Genomic DNA, 9,423 nt, shown 5'->3' on the forward strand with positions numbered 1-9,423 from the left:
GAAGCGCTTTGAGTTGCATGCATGTAGGGAAGTGCTACACAATTAAAATTTATTGTTATTATTCATATTATTAATGCTGTTTTTAAGTCATACTTCCATGGGATTTCAGTCCGAATATTCAAAGTACTATAGTAAACAATGTATGGAGCTGTCACTGAACGTATGTGTGAATATAAAACCAACTTTACCTCAATCATTTTATCTAGTCTATGACACTGCAAGGCAAGTTTATTTATACTGTAGCATATTTTATACACAATGCTAATTCAAAGTGCTTTACATAAAGAATGTAAAACTATCATAAAAATAATTACACAATAAAAACAAGGACATTTTATATTTCAAATTAATTGAGTCACTTAAGAACAGAACTGAAATTGATTATATAAAAAAATACAGTGGGGCAAGATTGGACGTAGCGCAGTGCTCATTGAGCAAATACACAGCTAAACAATATGCTCATTGTGGCCGCTATTGTTAAGTTAACATTATGCCAAATCGTCACAAATGAAACAATGCATTGGAAACGGCTTAAGAGTCTTTCGGGACAATGCACTTTGCAAGAAGCTAATGTAAACAAGCATACGTTAACTACCTGATACAGGTAAAGTTGGTTTTGTATGGGGGTATCGGGGTTTAGTGAGTGACGTATCTGAGTAGGGGCGTGTGCGCGCGAGACGTACCTGAAGAGCGGTGGCAGCGAGTTGAGGGCGACGTACCTGAAGAGCTAGGAGGGATGCGGTGGAGTATGGCGAGGGGTGCGCAAGGACCGGGCGGGAGACGCGCTATTTCCGCGAGATTATCATTCATTTGCGGGCATGCGGGAGTCTCTATGCATTTGAGGGATAGTCCCGCAACTTCCGGGAGACTTGGGATGTCTGAAATAGGGAGTGTGTCACTGAACGAATGTGTGAATATAAAGCCAACCTTACCTCTATAACTAACGTACATGAGTAATTTTTACCACTAATACAGCAGATTCATGAACAGTTACACCGAAATATTGTTACCCATTCATTTAAATCAGAATTTATCACTGTCAATAACATAAAAAACAAACAAAAAAAAACATCAAAATCTGCTTTAAGACGTTCAGTTTTACATTAACTGACCATTACAGCTTGAACAAAAAATATAATTGATTCACATAGGCTAACACATATGAATTAAAGTGCACACTAATATATTTCTCTTGGATAATTTAAAGAGAATAGTAAACAGTCGAGTTTCGATAATTTTTCGTGACTAACTGCATTGTAGGGATAGTTTACAGTTTAACCCAAAGAATGACCAGTCTGGTAGATGAAGAAGAGCCGGAGTCAGAGATTTAAATAAATAAATCAAGTTTACTGAAGATAGTTTGCAGTTTCATCCGCAGAAGCCAGCTTCAACACTCACAATGAGTTCCTAGGCCGCTCTGCTTACAGTTTCAACAATCAAACAATTATACTCTTTACACAAGTCCAGAAAGGGTGGGATCCAGGTAAACAGTTCTCATTGGTTACAACAGAAATAGACAATTCTAAATACATGCGTCAAAGAAACATAGTATCTACTTCCAGATATGGATGGCCTTAATGTGTGCGTCAAAGAAAGCATCGTATCTGTCACCAGATATGGATGGCGACCTGATGCCTAGAGGTGAGGTCGCCCTAAGTTATTACGAGCTGATCTCCGACCTGTAGAAAGCTAAACCAGGAAAACAATAGACACAAAAGACCATCTGTGCTAAAGACTCAAGGATGTTTCTTGTACGTTCAGCTGTGTTATCAGGCTGGTTCAAGACTGTTTCCATCAACAGTCTGCAACAATATCTTGGCTACACACAGTCTATCTCCACACGAAAAGGAATTACATTAAAATTTATTATATTCAAAAATAGATCAATCAAACAGCTATAATATTATAGGCAATATCAGGACAACTAGAACAGGTGTCTTCTTCTCCTCTGTATGGGGAGAGAGAGAGAGATCTCCATGACCTATGACCTGGTTTGTGTGTCTCCAGAAACAAAGTTAAAATAGACAGGCAAAAAGAGAAACAAGGACACAGAACATTCTTACAGTAAGCAGTTTTAACTTATTCATTAGTTAAAATCAATTCACAGTTAAATACTGAGAAACAGGATGATGAAAAGGATAAACGTTGGTCCATGTTGAGACGGATTGGAAAGCAGAAATCCGAATCCTTCACAAGTGAAAATCTATGTCTCTGACTGAGTTTGCATTACTGCTTATTTTGACCTCTGCTGGCTGAGTAAAGCTCATTTTCAACGTCCAATGCAGAATGTGATAAAACCAGATCCAGCTACTAAAATGCATCATTCTTTTTGTTTTAGACAATATTTCATGCACTGTTAAACATGTCAAAGCAAGTTGCAAGTGAAAATCTATGTCTCTGACTGAGTTTGCATTACTGCTTATTTTGACCTCTGCTGGCTGAGAACAGCTCATTTTCAACGTTCAATTCAGAATGTGATAAAACCAGATCCAGCCACAAAAATGCATCATTCTTTTTGTTTTAGACAACATTTCATGCACTGTTAAACATGTTAAAGCAAGTTGCAAGTGAAAATCTCTGTCTCTAACTGAGTTTGCATTACTGCTTATTTTGACCTCTGCTGGCTCTGAAAAGCTCATTTTCAACATTCAATTCAGAATGTGATAAAACCAGATCCAGCCACTAAAAAGCATTTTCTTTTTGTTTTAGACAACATTTCATGCACTGTTAAATATGTTTAAGAAAGTTGCAAGTGAAAATCTATGTCTCTGACTGAGTTTGCATTACTGCTTATTTTGACCTCTGCTGGCTGAGTAAAGCTCATTTTCAACGTCCAATGCAGAATGTGATAAAACCAGATCCAGCTACTAAAATGCATCATTCTTTTTGTTTTAGACAACTGTAGCGAGTCGGCTAGTACCACGTCGCCCTGGGCACAAATCCACACCAGCTGGATCACTCATCAACCCCGGATCGCTCACAGCTGGACCTCATCAGCCAGGGAGAGATATAAGCCAGCCACACACAGGAGGAAACTGAGCTTCATTTCACATGACTCCCTGCGCTAATGCTTGTCTCTCTCTGTCTCTCCCACAGCCGAATCCAGCTCGTGACCGATCCAACACCATACCTCTCACCAGTCTTCACCATCTCCCCGGAGCACTTGAGCACGCACCTTTAAGAAGAGCACTCATTCACCCCATTACCACTTGTAAATAAAAGCACCCTCCGGGGCATTGTTTGTAACATCATCTATTGTGTTTGTGTTTTCCCTCTGCCTCGCTACACAACATTTCATGCACTGTTAAACATGTTAAAGCAAGTTGCAAGTGAAAATCTATGTCTCTGACTGAGTTTGCATTACTGCTTATTTTGACCTCTGCTGGCTGAGAACAGCTCATTTTCAACGTTCAATTCAGAATGTGAAAAAACCAGATCCAGCCCCAAAAATGCATCATTCTTTTTGTTTTAGACAACATTTCATGCACTGTTAAACATGTTTAAGAAAGTTACAAGTGAAAATCTATGTCTCTGACTGAGTTTGCATTACTCCTTATTTTGACCTCTGCTGGCTGAGAACAGCTCATTTTCAACGTCCAAAGCAGAATGTGATAAAACCAGATCCAGCTACTAAAATGCATCATTCTTTTTGTTTTAGACAACATTTCATGCACTGTTAAACATGGTAAAGCAAGTTGCAAGTGAAAATCTATGTCTCTGACTGAGTTTGCATTACTCCTTATTTTGACCTCTGCTGGCTGAGAACAGCTCATTTTCAACGTTCAATTCAGAATGTGATAAAACCAGATCCAGCCACAAAAATGCATCATTCTTTTTGTTTTAGACAACATTTCATGCACTGTTAAATATGTTTAAGAAAGTTACAAGTGAAAATCTATGTCTCTGACTGAGTTTGCATTACTGCTTATTTTGACCTCTGCTGGCTGAGTAAAGCTCATTTTCAACGTCCAAAGCAGAATGTGATAAAACCAGATCCAGCTACTAAAATGCATCATTCTTTTTGTTTTAGACAACAATTCATGCACTGTTAAACATGGTAAAGCAAGTTGCAAGTGAAAATCTATGTCTCTGACTGAGTTTGCATTACTCCTTATTTTGACCTCTGCTGGCTGAGAACAGCTCATTTTCAACGTTCAATTCAGAATGTGATAAAACCAGATCCAGCCACAAAAATGCATCATTCTTTTTGTTTTAGACAACATTTCATGCACTGTTAAACATGTTAAAGCAAGTTGCAAGTGAAAATCTATGTCTCTGACTGAGTTTGCATTACTGCTTATTTTGACCTCTGCTGGCTCTGAAAAGCTCATTTTCAACGTTCAATTCAGAATGTGATAAAACCAGATCCAGCCACTAAAATGCATCATTCTTTTTGTTTTAGACAACATTTCATGCACTGTTAAACATGTTAAAGCAAGTTGCAAGTGAAAATCTATGTCTATGACTGAGTTTGCATTACTGCTTATTTTGACCTCTGCTGGCTGTGAAAAGCTAATTTTCAACGTTCAATTCAGAATGTGATAAAACCAGATCCAGCCACTAAAAAGCATTTTCTTTTTGTTTTAGACAACATTTCATGCACTGTTAAATATGTTTAAGAAAGTTGCAAGTGAAAATCTATGTCTCTGACTGAGTTTGCATTACTGCTTGTTTTGACCTCTGCTGGCTGAGTAAAGCTCATTTTCAACGTCCAATGCAGAATGTGATAAAACCAGATCCAGCCACTACAAAGCATTTTTTTTTTGTTTTAGACAACATTTCATGCACTGTTAAATATGTTTAAGACAGTTGCAAGTGAAAATCTATGTCTCTGACTGAGTTTGCATTACTGCTTATTTTGACCTCTGCTGGCTGAGTAAAGCTCATTTTCAACGTCCAATGCAGAATGTGATAAAACCAGATCCAGCTACTAAAATGCATCATTCTTTTTGTTTTAGACAACATTTCATGCACTGTTAAACATGTTAAAGCAAGTTGCAAGTGAAAATCTATGTCTCTGACTGAGTTTGCATTACTGCTTATTTTGACCTCTGCTGGCTCTGAAAAGCTCATTTTCAACGTTCAATTCAGAATGTGATAAAACCAGATCCAGCCACTAAAAAGCATTTTCTTTTTGTTTTAGACAACATTTCATGCACTGTTAAATATGTTTAAGAAAGTTGCAAGTGAAAATCTATGTCTCTGACTGAGTTTGCATTACTGCTTATTTTGACCTCTGCTGGCTGAGTAAAGCTCATTTTCAACGTCCAATGCAGAATGTGATAAAACCAGATCCAGCTACTAAAATGCATCATTCTTTTTGTTTTAGACAACATTTCATGCACTGTTAAACATGTTAAAGCAAGTTGCAAGTGAAAATCTATGTCTCTGACTGAGTTTGCATTACTGCTTATTTTGACCTCTGCTGGCTGAAAACAGCTCATTTTCAACGTTCAATTCAGAATGTGATAAAACCAGATCCAGCCACAAAAATGCATCATTCTTTTTGTTTTAGACAACATTTCATGCACTGTTAAACATGTTAAAGCAAGTTGCAAGTGAAAATCTATGTCTCTGACTGAGTTTGCATTACTGCTTATTTTGACCTCTGCTGGCTGAGAACAGCTCATTTTCAACGTTCAATTCAGAATGTGAAAAAACCAGATCCAGCCCCAAAAATGCATCATTCTTTTTGTTTTAGACAACATTTCATGCACTGTTAAACATGTTAAAGCAAGTTGCAAGTGAAAATCTATGTCTATGACTGAGTTTGCATTACTGCTTATTTTGACCTCTGCTGGCTCTGAAAAGCTAATTTTCAACGTTCAATTCAGAATGTGATAAAACCAGATCCAGCCACTAAAAAGCATTTTCTTTTTGTTTTAGACAACATTTCATGCACTGTTAAATATGTTTAAGAAAGTTGCAAGTGAAAATCTATGTCTCTGACTGAGTTTGCATTACTGCTTGTTTTGACCTCTGCTGGCTGAGTAAAGCTTATTTTCAACATTCAATTCAGAATGTGATAAAACCAGATCCAGCCACTAAAAAGCATTTTCTTTTTGTTTTAGACAACATTTCATGCACTGTTAAACATGTTAAAGCAAGTTGCAAGTGAAAATCTATGTCTCTGACTGAGTTTGCATTACTGCTTATTTTGACCTCTGCTGGCTGAGAACAGCTCATTTTCAACGTTCAATTCAGAATGTGATAAAACCAGATCCAGCCACAAAAATAAATCATTCTTTTTGTTTTAGACAACATTTCATGCACTGTTAAACATGGTAAAGCAAGTTGCAAGTGAAAATCTATGTCTCTGACTGAGTTTGCATTACTGCTTATTTTGACCTCTGCTGGCTGAGAACAGCTCATTTTCAACGTTCAATTCAGAATGTGATAAAACCAGATCCAGCCACAAAAATGCATCATTCTTTTTGTTTTAGACAACATTTCATGCACTGTTAAACATGTTAAAGCAAGTTGCAAGTGAAAATCTATGTCTCTGACTGAGTTTGCATTACTGCTTATTTTGACCTCTGCTTGCTCTGAAAAGCTCATTTTCAACGTTCAATTCAGAATGTGATAAAACCAGATCCAGCCACTAAAATGCATCATTCTTTTTGTTTTAGACAACATTTCATGCACTGTTAAACATGTTAAAGCAAGTTGCAAGTGAAAATCTATGTCTCTGACTGAGTTTGCATTACTGCTTATTTTGACCTCTGCTGGCTCTGAAAAGCTCATTTTCAACGTTCAATTCAGAATGTGATAAAACCAGATCCAGCCAATAAAATGCATCATTCTTTTTGTTTTAGACAACATTTCATGCACTGTTAAACATGTTAAAGCAAGTTGCAAGTGAAAATCTATGTCTCTGACTGAGTTTGCATTACTGCTTATTTTGACCTCTGCTGGCTCTGAAAAGCTCATTTTCAACGTTCAATTCAGAATGTGATAAAACCAGATCCAGCCACTAAAATGCATCATTCTTTTTGTTTTAGACAACATTTCATGCACTGTTAAACATGTTAAAGCAAGTTGCAAGTGAAAATCTATGTCTCTGACTGAGTTTGCATTACTGCTTATTTTGACCTCTGCTGGCTCTGAAAAGCTCATTTTCAACGTTCAATTCAGAATGTGATAAAACCAGATCCAGCCAATAAAATGCATCATTCTTTTTGTTTTAGACAACATTTCATGCACTGTTAAACATGTTAAAGCAAGTTGCAAGTGAAAATCTATGTCTATGACTGAGTTTGCATTACTGCTTATTTTGACCTCTGCTGGCTCTGAAAAGCTAATTTTCAACGTTCAATTCAGAATGTGATAAAACCAGATCCAGCCACTAAAAAGCATTTTCTTTTTGTTTTAGACAACATTTCATGCACTGTTAAATATGTTTAAGAAAGTTGCAAGTGAAAATCTATGTCTCTGACTGAGTTTGCATTACTGCTTGTTTTGACCTCTGCTGGCTGAGTAAAGCTCATTTTCAACGTCCAATGCAGAATGTGATAAAACCAGATCCAGCCACTAAAAAGCATTTTCTTTTTGTTTTAGACAACATTTCATGCACTGTTAAATATGTTTAAGAAAGTTGCAAGTGAAAATCTATGTCTCTGACTGAGTTTGCATTACTGCTTATTTTGACCTCTGCTGGCTGAGTAAAGCTCATTTTCAACGTCCAATGCAGAATGTGATAAAACCAGATCCAGCTAATAAAATGCATCATTCTTTTTGTTTTAGACAACATTTCATGCACTGTTAAACATGTCAAAGCAAGTTGCAAGTGAAAATCTATGTCTCTGACTGAGTTTGCATTACTGCTTATTTTGACCTCTGCTGGCTGAGAACAGCTCATTTTGAACGTTCAATTCAGAATGTGATAAAACCAGATCCAGCCACAAAAATGCATCATTCTTTTTGTTTTAGACAACATTTCATGCACTGTTAAACATGTTAAAGCAAGTTGCAAGTGAAAATCAATGTCTCTGACTGAGTTTGCATTAGTGCTTATTTTGACCTCTGCTGGCTGAGAACAGCTCATTATCAACGTTCACTTTAGAATGTGATAAAACCAGATCCAGCCACAAAAATGCATCATTCTTTTTGTTTTAGACAACATTTCATGCACTGTTAAATATGTTTAAGAAAGTTGCAAGTGAAAATCTATGTCTCTGACTGAGTTTGCATTACTGCTTGTTTTGACCTCTGCTGGCTGAGTAAAGCTCATTTTCAACGTCCAATGCAGAATGTGATAAAACCAGATCCAGCTACTAAAATGCATCATTCTTTTTGTTTTAGACAACATTTCATGCACTGTTAAACATGTTAAAGCAAGTTGCAAGTGAAAATCTATGTCTCTGACTGAGTTTGCATTACTGCTTATTTTGACCTCTGCTGGCTGAGAACAGCTCATTATCAACGTTCACTTTAGAATGTGATAAAACCAGATCCAGCCACAAAAATGCATCATTCTTTTTGTTTTAGACAACATTTCATGCACCGTTAAACATGTTAAAGCAAGTTGCAAGTGAAAAGCTATGTCTCTGACTGAGTTTGCATTACTGCTTATTTTGACCTCTGCTGGCTGAGAACAGCTCATTTTCAACGTTCAATTCAGAATGTGATAAAACCAGATCCAGCCACAAAAATGCATCATTCTTTTTGTTTTAGACAACATTTCATGCACTGTTAAACAAGTTAAAGCAAATTGCAAGTGAAAATCTATGTCTCTGACTGAGTTTGCATTACTGCTTATTTTGACCTCTGCTGGCTCTGAAAAGCTCATTTTCAACGTTCAATTCAGAATGTGATAAAACCAGATCCAGCCACTAAAAAGCATTTTCTTTTTGTTTTAGACAACATTTCATGCACTGTTAAACATGTTAAAGCAAGTTGCAAGTGAAAATCTATGTCTCTGACTGAGTTTGCATTACTGCTTATTTTGACCTCTGCTGGCTGAGTAAAGCTCATTTTCAACGTCCAATGCAGAATGTGATAAAACCAGATCCAGCTACTAAAATGCATCATTCTTTTTGTTTTAGACAACATTTCATGCACTGTTAAACATGTTAAAGCAAGTTGCAAGTGAAAATCTATGTCTCTGACTGAGTTTGCATTACTGCTTATTTTGACCTCTGCTGGCTGAAAACAGCTCATTTTCAACGTTCAATTCAGAATGTGATAAAACCAGATCCAGCCACAAAAATGCATCATTCTTTTTGTTTTAGACAACATTTCATGCACTGTTAAACATGTTAAAGCAAGTTGCAAGTGAAAATCTATGTCTCTGACTGAGTTTGCATTACTGCTTATTTTGACCTCTGCTGGCTGAGAACAGCTCATTTTCAACGTTCAATTCAGAATGTGATAAAACCAGATCCAGCCCCAAAAATGCATCATTCTTTTTGTTTTAGACAACAT

This window comes from Danio rerio, chromosome 3 (genome assembly GCF_049306965.1).
Source record: "Danio rerio strain Tuebingen ecotype United States chromosome 3, GRCz12tu, whole genome shotgun sequence".
Taxonomy (NCBI): Eukaryota; Metazoa; Chordata; class Actinopteri; order Cypriniformes; family Danionidae; genus Danio; species Danio rerio.